Genomic DNA, 12252 nt, shown 5'->3' with positions numbered 1-12252 from the left:
GCATCATCATCATCATTTCGGTCTATACACGTCCCACTGTTGGGCAGGATCTCCCTCAGAATAAGAGGGATTTAGATGTAGTTTTCTGATTTTAGCTAAATGGCGTTGCATTGGACAATTTCATTTTTTCCAACTATGCTTTAATTTCATCATAGCAGCACTAAATACCCAGCACAAAGCGGGACTTTTCTGCTCTAGAGCAGAAAAAATGTACGAAAATCCTTTATTGCATTGTTTTAGATTTTTTAAAAATTGCGCCACCAAAGAGGTAACACAAGTATTTTTGCTATAAAATTAGTCTGCATAGTGTATAAAGATCTAGTGTTAGGTTGGTCAACCTGACGGTCTTATGAAATTTGACAGATGATTGATGCGTACAAAAAATTGTTGCTACCAATCCTATCAAAAATAGTAAGTAGCCGTATTTTAAAAAAAAAACTTTGTGTGTTTGGTTGGCCAACCTGGCGCCCATCCGAAATATGACAGATCGCGGGTAAAAATATCTGCTACTAATTTGGCTACTAACTGTGCCAAATAAAGTAAAAAATAAAAAAAAAACAAATTGGCGGGAACCTTGCAAATTTTCCGTGGACATTTTTAAGAGTGCGAATGTAAACTTACAAAAATGGAATCATCGAGTGCTATACGTTATGCCTATTCCAATTTATTAAAAGTGTAAACAAACCGATTTCATAAAAAATCTTGTATAAACACTCACTGGATCGAATCAATTACACATTTATCTATAATTCGTGTCTTTTAACTAAATGTCTATTCACCAAAATTCACTTGATTTCAATATTTGTTTTTCATATGAAAAATCTTCGTCAAAATCTGACGTTATTTCTTGATTGAAACATGTGTATAAATAATCTGTATTAGCATAGACTAGCGTAGAGATGGTGGAAAATTTGACATTTTAAAAATCGATTAATGCGCGGATAAATAAGCGATTTTTATTTACTTTCCTTAAAATTAAAAAAATATTTACAGCTTTTATAATTGAATAAACAGTCTTTGAAATTAAATCAAGTGTTGTGAATAACAAAATATACAAAAATACTTTGATCTAGCCAATTAATAAATTAATCGATTAACTGATCAGATTAATTATTTTGCAATAGGCTTTCACATCATTTAATGTATGTGGTCGGATAAATGGCTTCTTTGTTTACATAAATTGGATCGAAATACAATATAGTGACATTTCTTTCCTAATAATTGTTTAGCATGAGTTTTTTTTCGTCTGTTATTCCTGTAATAGTTGAAAAAAGCAGATTATGCACCTCGCATTTAGTAATTTATATTGCCCTCGTGCTTTTTAAAGCCCTCGCTGACGCTCGGGCTCCAAATCGGCACTCGGTGCAATAATGAATAACTTTCTGCTTGGTGCAACAATCTACTATTGTTATTTACTCGTGAATTGAAAGATTCAGAGGAGCGAGCCTAATTTCAAAGCCACGATACTCTTCTTCAGAGACCATGGATCAAACCACTAAGTTGCGACGTGTGTGTAAGTAAGTACGATGTATGTCTTAGGAACAACGATTTTTTTCGTTTACTTATACCTAATCAACTCAAATGTTTCGCGGAAGTTGGACATAGATCGGATGTAAGTGCGATCAAAAGCTTTATTTTAAATCGCCCTATCTGAATAAGAATATACTAGGTAATAAACAGCCCGGAATTCTCGAAGCACTTTTGAGTTGTCATAGGGATTTCTCGTTTATCGACTTCCGATATACATATGTATATAAAATACATATGTATAATAAATACAGAATACAATATGTAAAATATGATATCTACTAGAAGTAAGCAACATGCAGTCTTATCGCGAATGAGCGATCTCTTCGAGATAACCATTGGATACCACCTTGTAGGAAATTATAAATATAAATTAAAATAATAATATTTTATATATAAGCCGTGGTGGCCTAGTGGTTTTCCCTATCGCCTCTCAAGCAGAGGGTCGTGGGTTCAAACCCCGGCTCGCACCTCTGAGTTTTTCGAAATTCATGTGCGGAATTACATTTTAAATTTACCACGAGCTTTGCGGTGAAGGAAAACATCGTGAGGAAACCTGCACAAACCTTCGAAGCAATTCAATGGTGCGTGTGAAGTTCCCGATCCGCACTGGGCCCGCGTGGGAACTATGGCCCAAGCCCTCTTGTTCTGAGAGGAGGCCTGTGCCCAGCAGTGGGACGTATATAGGCTGGGATGGATGGAAGGCAAATGAGTCTGAGCCCTGCATTGAAACTTAAAAAGTTACATTATTATAGCTTTTATATTCCTGTTCTGTTATCACGAACTAGCTCACGGATGTTTTAAAATGAATTCAATGCACACTGCTGGATATTGATTGCATGAATGATAGCCTCGTTCAAGTGGGCAAATCCTGACGAGTGTGCCAGACGCCTGCACACGTAAAACGAGCAAAATAAATAATATGGAGCCGAGGAAAAGCGAGACAACGTGGGCGTGGCCTCAGCAAGGCGGAACATTTTTCTCTCTGACTCCGCCCAGTGGAAAACTTCCCGCCCTCGCACGCCATTATGTCTGTTCCAAGCAAACCTTACAGAGTAGAGTAGACACTATAATTCGAACTATCTGATTTCACACACTCCAAACGTGCGAAGAACATAACCATAGCTAAGGGAAGCTATAAATATTTTAGGTTCTCTTGCGGGAAGAAAATGTAATCTAGTTTAATGTTAATCTTAGGCGTGTGGTCATCATCATCATCTCAGCCTATAGACGTCCCACTGCTGGGCACAGGCCTCCTCTCAGAATGAGAGGGCTTGGGTCGTAGTCCCCACGCGGGCCCAGTGCGGATTGGGAACTTCACACACACCATTCAATCGCTTCGCAGGTTTGTGTAGGTTTCCTCACGATGTTTTCCTTCACCGTAAAGCTCGTGGTAAATTTCAAACGTGACTTCGCAGTTGAATTTCGTAAAAACTCAGAGGTGCGAGCCGGGGCATGAACCCACGATCCTCTGCTTGAGAGGCCATTGGTCAAACCACTCGCCACCACGGCTTAGGCGTGTGGTATTAGTGTCAAAATGCATGAAGCTGTCTCTTTTAAATCAGGTTTAAATAATACATCGTACACTTACTTACGTACATTTCCAGTAACTTGTCAGTAATAATCACAATAAGAAAGCAAGAAAGTGTATAAGCGTACTCGTATGTAACCAAATTATCTCACTTACAACTTTAATTGCTTGGCCATTTTTTTTCTTGTGTTCATACCTACTCGTAACCGTTGAACAAGGTTCTTATGAAATATGTAAACCTTAGGCAGTTCCCATTCTCAATAGACGGCCGAATCTTTTAACCATATTTTAGTAGAATCCTTCCCTCTTGCTATCATTCTATAACTGAAAGTGCGCTATAGAATTTGATAGCCATGCTTTTTTCACAAAAATAACGGTCTCAAAAGATTTGGTCTTTCCTTGCCATTGTTTAGTTAGATCAATGCCCTATATAATCAACTTGGTTATATCTATACCCATTAATTACTGATAGTTAAATTGGTCTTCACAGACGCAGAAGGATACTAATGGGATCCCATAAGGGTTCCGTTTTTCCTTTTAAGGTAAGGAAACTTAAATATGACTATATCGATTTGATGTCCCTGTGAAGATAGGTTATGCGATGCTCTATCTATGTTGTTAGAAGTCTTTCCGGTAACAAAGTCAACTTCATCAAGACTACCAAACCCTTCAGTGTGCGTGGCACGACATAGACTTGAACGTTTTTAGGGTTCCGTACCCAAATGGTAAAAACGGGACCCTTTTACTAAGACTTCGCTGTCCATCCGTCCGTCTGTCATCTCATGAACCGTGATAGTTAATCAGTTGAAATCTTTACAGATTATGTATAACTGTGGCCGCTATAACAACAAATACTAAACAGAATAAAATAAATATTTAAGGGGGCTTCCATACAACAAACGTATTTTTTTGCCGTTTTTTGAATGATATTTCGAGTAATAACGGCAACAAGTAGACGCTTGAAATATTCACAGAATATTTAGTTGTATAACCACTTTGAAAATAAATAATGAAATTAAAATAAAATTCGTATTAAAGGGGGGCTCCCATACAACAAACTTGATTATTTGCCGTTTTTTGCTAATGTCTAATATTGAGATAATACGGTGTCTAATACGGAAACCTTCGTGCGCGAGTCCGACTCGCACTTGGCCAGTTTTTTGATAGTTCTTTAGTCTAAGAAACGCCAGCCCGTGGGTAAAAATAAGATTAGGCCATACCATACGCACAGATCTGCATATTTAGCTAACTTAATAAAAAAGAGGTTATGTTTTCGACTGAAGGTATGTGATTTTTAGGGTTCCGTAGTTCTACAAGGAGCCCTTTCAGTTCCGCCATGTCCGTCCGTCGCTCAGCGGCTTAGCTTACAGACAGCTAGTGCTAAAAAACTTAAATTTTGCATAAGTAGGTAACTATATATTAGGTTAAAAAATATACCTCGTTGAGTTTCTTGCCGGATTTTTCTCAACAGAGGTTTTTCCGAACCGGTGGTATATTTTTTTTTAACATTCATAAGTGCTTGTTTTAGCCTAAATTGAATAAAGATATTATGTTGACTTTGACTTTGGCTTTGAACTGCGCGGACAGTGATAAAAGAAAATTGAAAAAAAAAACCGGCCAAGAGTGTATCGGATTCGCCCAAAATAGGGTTCCGAAGCCATTACGAAAAAATAAAGTGATATTTTTCTAAGAATTTCGTATTTTATACGGAATCTTCCATAGTTTAGGTATATTTTATACCTTAGGCTGCTATTTACTCTTAAACTACAAATAATTCTCAAGCAAACTTAACCGTTATAGTTTTCCTTGAAAGTTTGATATAAGTACTTACTACCATCCTGATTTTTTTTTAATTTTTCTACCCACCGGTTTAGATTTTAGAGGCGGGTGGGCGCTCGATTTTAATGAAAATTTTCACTTTAAAGTTGAATATTTCGCAAATACATATAGCTGAATCGAAAAATCGTCGTAGCAGACCCCTAATGGTTTTAAAGTACCTATCCAACGAAACCCCACACTATAGGGTTAGATGAGAAAAAAAAATCACCCCCACTTTACGTCTATGGGAGGTACCATAAAAAACACACATGCACGTTTTTAAGTCGAGCATTTACCTAATATTTAACAGACTTTACTCAAAATTTGCACTTAAAAAATTAATACTTACATATTTCGCAAACGAATCTCTATATCGAAAACTCGTCGTTAAAGATCTATTCAACGGTACCCCACACTATTAGGTTAGTTAGACGAGAAAAAAATCCCCCACTTTATGTCTTGGAAAAGATTTAAAAAAAAACAGTTTATTGCAGATATAGTCCATATAAGCGTTAGTATGTACATGTATATCTATCCATCTACATCTATCCATCTGTCTGTACGTCAGTCACAGCAATCATAATTTATAAGAGGTAACTAAAATAATGTATTCGCAATTTTACCTTTAATCCCATAAGTATTTAAAATTTCACAGTAGGTCACGCAGATTTCAATTCAGTTGCTCCAGTCAATTGTACATGTACATGCAAAACAGACGATGCATGAGTCCGATCCGCACTTGACCACTTTTTTCTGGGTCTCGAGCATTACCAACAGCAAAAGAGAGCTCAATGATCCTTCCTTTGGCGAAGTCCTTCGTGTATTAGAAATGTATGTCTTTACTCAAAAGTGCATATGTTAAGCTGTTATCACCGCACCTAAATACGCCTAACCAATTTAGTGCTGTCACTGAGAACGTCCTTCATCGGTAAATCGGCAAATCGTTGAGATTGATATCGTAGGCTCCTGTGCCGGACCCCATCACTCAATATCACGAGCCGCTGCTTCCGTACAGCCACAAACTGGCGAGTATGATTCTCGCACGTTATCAATGTTATCGCCTAATTAAGCATTTGTATGGAACTCGAATATCTTATATCTTCAAATAAACAATTATTTCACATCTACCTAAATATAGGTATATACTAATATTATAAAGAGAAATATTTGGATTTTTTGGATTTTTGTTACGAGTAAACTCAAAACTATAGGGTAGACCGGGGACAACTGATACGATTTGGCTTTAATCGCCTGTAACTTTTTTATTTTTATGGTTAGAAAGATGTAGACCTAAATTATTTTAAGCTTAGTTATCTGGTTCCTAAATAAGATGAACTTGAATGGTCTATCACCCATAGTTATTTGACCATAACGTAATAAAGATATTGGGGCAGAGTGGTTCAATTGACCACACATGACTGACAATTGAAACACTATGTGGGGTCAATTGAAACACCCTAATATCTTCGGCACTATTAAAGTAATTTTATCTGTTACAATCTTTTTCATCGCTACCATAGTATACAATGAGCTCATCAAAATTCCACATTCGTAAAATAAATATTTTACAATTTATGACCTTCTGAACATTTCGATTAAAAAAACGCGCATAAAAAAAAAGTATAGACTTTTAGCTGTCTTTGTTGCTGCCAATTATACATTTAACTTAATCGAAGTAGTTATGATTCAATAGTAAACAAAACAATACAGAATTAAAGTGGAAAAAGCATGTTCGTTTTTCATACAAAAGTGCTTGTTTCAATTATAACAATGTTTCAATCATAACCACTCCGTATACTTAGTATAGATAGGTACTTCCGTACCCTGTGACAACGAGTGGTGTAAAGAATTCGTAACGTCGTGATGCAAAATTAAAATAAAAGACTCAAGATATTCAGTTTAATTTTTTTTGTTCTTAAACTTTTTCTGATATATTTTAAGAGCGTTTATACCTGCTGAGCTGGCAACGTAGCATTTTTGTTAGTTTTTCTCGATTATTCCATAAAAATTTAATGAAAATAAAAAAGGGGGTCTGTTAGAACTGTTCTTAATATATAAGTTAATGTGTCTACTCCAATAATTATTCGTGATAGACTTTTATATTCTTAATAAACGAAAAAATGTTAATTAACGGTTCCTAAAGAAAATAAAAGCCTATCACGAATCATTATTGCAGCAGACACATTATATATTAACAACAGTTTTATCAGAATACATTTTTAATTTTAATTAAATTTTTACAGAATAATCGAAAAAAACTAACAAAAATGCAACGTTGCCAGCTCAGCAGGTATAAACGCTCTTAACAATAACCAACCATCTCTATTAACAATTGTAGGTACTTACCTACTAATAGTCAGTCTCGTGAAAATACTGAAGTATGTGTAGTTTATACCTAACGCCTTTAGGCGAATTTGAAAAAGGAATATTATTAATTGCACATCAAATAAATAATTGCCTATCAATTTATTCTCATCATTTATATACCTTTGTATGTATGTACATCAATTAAATTATTTCAATACAAATAAACTAAATGTTTAACAAAACTAGTAGGTACTGCAGATAATTCGAAAATATATCAACACAAACTATACAAAAATACTACAATCACATCAAAAATACTGACTCCACAGCCCACCCGGCCCCCCCTCTATATACGCCTATAAGGAGCGTTAGGTACAATTGCGACCACAACGCGACGCGCAAGCCGAGCGAGCAAAGCGAGCGCGCCGCGGCAGCGGCCGGCGAAGCGCCAGAACCTTATTTATTTGGCCCCTACTAGTGCTGGTTATGTAAAAAGTATATACATGCTAAAAATAAATTGATAGGTAATTATATATTTGATGTGCAAAAAAAGGAGCTATATTTAAAAAAAAAGTTACAAGGTTTGTATTTTTTTTTAATTAAGTACGTAATATTTTGGTGGATTTTTTGCTGTGCAATCCGTAATTTTGATTCAGATTTTTTTTTGGATAAAAAAAGTTTTTTTTAGCGGTTTTAATTTGACACTACTAAATAAAATATTTTTAACTGGGCCAAAAATAGCAGAAATGTTAGAAATGTTTGTGAACAGCATGTGCATCAAACACAGAACCTCCTTATATTTGAAATGGGTTACTTTTGGGACGATTAAAACGCGTGGACGATAGAAACGTTTCAATCGTCCACAAGCAAGTTGTTTCTACCGTCCCCACATCACATTTTTTAATTCATGGTCAAATATTACTCATCAAAGACACTCTAAAGCTGATCCATAACAGTCAAAACTCGCGTTTATTCCTTACTATAACCCTCCAATAATTTAATCAGTCAAAATACAAGAGTAAACAAAGTTATAAGAAAACAAAGTAGATCACAAATAGTTACTTTTGACTGCGAAAAATTTCGATGGCTCCTCGACAAGTCCACGCTGCTCGGTCGCTCGAGCGCTATTGGTCGGGGATTCCGCCGTGGCCGACCGCGTGTTCTGAGTGTTGCGTCATACCCGAGGTATTATAGTTTTCGAGAAATTTGACTTGTTTCAGTCATGACGTGTTTCTATTGTCCCCGGTCTACCCTACTTGACCTATTTAAAAAAAAAAAACACCATTAGAATGTTAAATTATATTCCAAAGTGCCTAAGGCTATATTTATTACCAAAAAAATTAGGGTTCCATGCTAAAACTTCAATACTGTAACTCAAAGTGTATAAAAAGTTGCCATAAAATATCTTTCATCGCATGCGCTGCGGAAACTTGATGATAGAACAAAAAATGGTTCTACGATATTAAAGAATAGATTAATATCTAGAAAAACCTTTGCCATATCATATTTCCAACTATTGTAGTTGTGTCACTATAACTTCTTTTTTTATGAGTTTAAGTTGTTAGTTAGTTAGGTTTAACTTGATAGAAATGCCGACCTAAATTAGACCAAGTTATGGTATGGTAAGTATGTGGGGGTTTTTGGGGATGACAAATCGATTTAGCTTGGTCTTATCTCTGGGAAAACGTTTATTGTCGAGTTTTAGCCCGAGCAAAGCTCGGTCGCCCAGGTACTATTTATTCTATCGGGCATCTCGGAAACGGCTCTAATGATTTCGACGAAATTTGCTATGTGAGGTGTCCGTGAAAGCTCAGAGGTCAATAATCGATCTAGCTTGGCCTTATATGTGGGAAAAAGCTTGTTTTCTAATTAAAATGAACTTGGTTTGCATTTTATATCGAAAGCTTATTCAAATACGTACCTATGTATCATCTCCAAAAAACCCGTCAAAAAAAGACCAACGAGTGAAGCTCGGTCACCCAGGTCCTGAGTGTTTGAAATAGCGTAGCAGAGTTGAAAATTTAAGAAAACTGTTTTAATTATTAAAATCTTTCAAAGATAATGGTTATCGATGCGACTGTGTTTAATGTTCTAGTTCTAATACTCCTGTCCGTTAGGCACAGGCTTAAGTTTTATATTAATTAGGGCCCACTGCTGGACTCAGGCCTCCTCTTAGAATAAGATGGTTTGGGTTTTGGCTGTAGTAGGTACCCACGCGAGCCCAGTAGTGCGAATTGGAAGAAACCCGTTTTAAAACATCAACGTCATTGTTGCCCTTTCTTTATGTCTGTGTTATGGTTAGTATGCTAGGAAAATTGTAAAGCAAACCCCTATAATTCGATTTTATTTACATTCAATAACTTTTCTCAGATATGTATCTATTCCCATAAAACAACAAATATACGCAGTCATAAAAAGCATTACTATTGCTCCTTTACCTTTACTAAAATTGATATTTCTTCCCCTGAGCCACCAGTATTAACCCGTGTTGGGGATTTTTCTGTCAACATCTGATATGTAAATTCCGTTCGACTTAAAGGTTCGGAAAATGCTCATACTTGTATTATCGTTGTTATTTATTTTCTCTGGTGAGCCGTAAAATATGGCAGTATGGAAATGTGGGGATTTGGCGCGTAGTATAGTTTGACAGGGTGACAGTTATAGGAACGGGCGAGCAGCGAGGGCGGCGGGATGTCCTGTTAACTCGTTTAGTGCTGTGTCGTATTCTCGCGTCTTATTTTATTTCGAAACACCCCTTCCATTACAATCCAGTATGCATTTCATACTTATAAATACAGAGAGATCACATTTGTTAAGACCCTACAGTACAAACATTTGGTATTTTTCGCATGTTACCTATCCAGAATTACATGTTTTTAGAAACTTTGTATCTACTTAAAATCAGAATCAGAAGAATGCAGGGGCTCAGACGTTTGAGATAGTTTTCTTTGTTCGCTCAAGCGTGTAATCAAATGCAAAGAGGTAACTTACCATTCCATCCATCCATTGCCTTATCTTATACATTCTTTTAGTCTTCAAAGACTAGCCAATGTACATGTATACATTTAAACCCTATACTAGCTACTTTAAAATATAACGTAGAGTCTACGACGTAGAGAACGTGGGGATCAAATTTATGACCTTCCTTAAACAAATTTTACTAACAAGAAAAAATTGGGGCTCACCGCCTACTCATGGCATGCTGTCCAACGCCATCTGATAAGGTGAAGCATCTGCAATGACATATGCTCAAAGATATTTATTTTGTGCAAAAAACAACCATCGAGCCCGCAAAATAAAGTTTACACTTGGCCTCCTCTCTACAGATTTAACACACGTATGAATTGCACATTTAGTTGCGAGGGTGCGAAAACTTGTTGTTATCTCGAACGAGGCCAATTTCGGCAAATGGATACTAAGTCCTAACTCTCGTATCTTTTATGTCGCGTGGAGCTCGCGCTTTAAAAATATCGAGAAACGACATATCGGCGGTGGGCTAACGTGTGAACGCCAAGCATGCAATTTGGGAAGGATTTTCTTTACTACCGCGGGGTGAACTTAACCGTGCGAGAAGGGGCCGCTCAAACTTTAAAACCTGTACCGTTAACGTTAATATCTCGCAAAAGATTGTGCTTATCCCGTAATTAATGTTGGATTATTTTGTTGGGAAGTGACAGCGATACGATACCGTCAAAATTAGTTATACTTTACATATACCTATGTACGAATAGCAAATTCGAGCATCTTCGAGCTCTTCGAGCTAAACTGCTAGTTTGAAAAATCCGAAAAAATCTTGATGATAATTTATGCAATGAATTAAAAAAAAAGAAAACAATAACAACTTAGTAGGCTTTACAAGTTGAGTATTAGACGATCCGATCCGATGCCGCGTATTAATCGGAACCCTTCACCGCGCGTGGCACGACATGCATTTGGCCGGTTTTTTTAATAGTCCTAGTGGCGAGCGGCCGGCGCCGCGCGGCACACGCCCTGGGGCTGGCACCATCGGCACGGCACAGGCTCGCGTTCGCACTTCGCGCTCGGCTAACTGCCCTTTGACGGCAACTCATGCGCGAAGTCATCCACTTATCGTCCGCGTGATCTAATGCCGACATTTTTCTCGTTTTTCCCCATCTTTTCGCTTGGCCGATTGTACTCCGAACGTGACATAATTGAATCAGCCGCTCCGAGTCGACTTTGCTACGGAATTAATTCCGACAGACGTAAATGTAACATTAGCAATCATCCCTTCTGTTTCAAACACAGTACGTCTGATGAAATGTATTAAAGATAATTAAATTATTCACTAGGAAAACTATTTGTAACATCAATAAGCAAATGAACATTTACTAAAAGAACTATATTACTATTTCACTCTGCCGATATTACTTTATTAAAAAATCTATAAATATGTACTGAACTCAAATCTGCCTATATGTATAACAATATATTCGTATTGCAAAAACTTCTCCCCTATCGCAGTTTCACCGCGTGTAACTACAAACACGAAAAGCAACTAACTAGAGACACTAAGAAGTATAAAAAATGAACACAAACTGTAATTACCTACCTACAAACGAGTGCTATCAAATAAAACGACACAGCTTCACGGGGTAAAGGAAAAAGGCTTTGAGGCGCTCGTTTCATGCCAAGTGTAATACAATTTGAAGCGAGAATCAAAGTGGCGGCGGCGGGTTGGCCTTGCTCCTCATCCCACTAATTTTATAAATGCGAAATTTTGTAAGTCTGTTTGTTTGTTTATTTGTTACCTCATCATATCTAAACCGCTGAACCGACGATGAAATTCCGTCCACAAATAGTTTGAGTCCCGGGGAAGGACATAGGATAGTTTTTATCCCGGAAAATTGCATAGTTCCCGCGGGAGAGTGATAAACGCGGACGGAGTCACGGACAACAGGCTATTAAGATTACACTTGAATTTTTAAAAATCTAGTAAAAATACGATCATGTTAAAATTAGAGATATGAACGAACAAGTAGGTACTTAATAGGTTATCGTTATCAAAAATGCAAAAGTGGTGATCTATTTGATATTAAAGATTTTTAGAA

This window comes from Choristoneura fumiferana, chromosome Z, assembly GCF_025370935.1.
Source record: "Choristoneura fumiferana chromosome Z, NRCan_CFum_1, whole genome shotgun sequence".
NCBI classification, from domain to species: Eukaryota; Metazoa; Arthropoda; class Insecta; order Lepidoptera; family Tortricidae; genus Choristoneura; species Choristoneura fumiferana.
The sequence above is the reverse complement of the archived record's forward strand: the minus strand, read 5'-3'. Positions refer to the sequence as shown.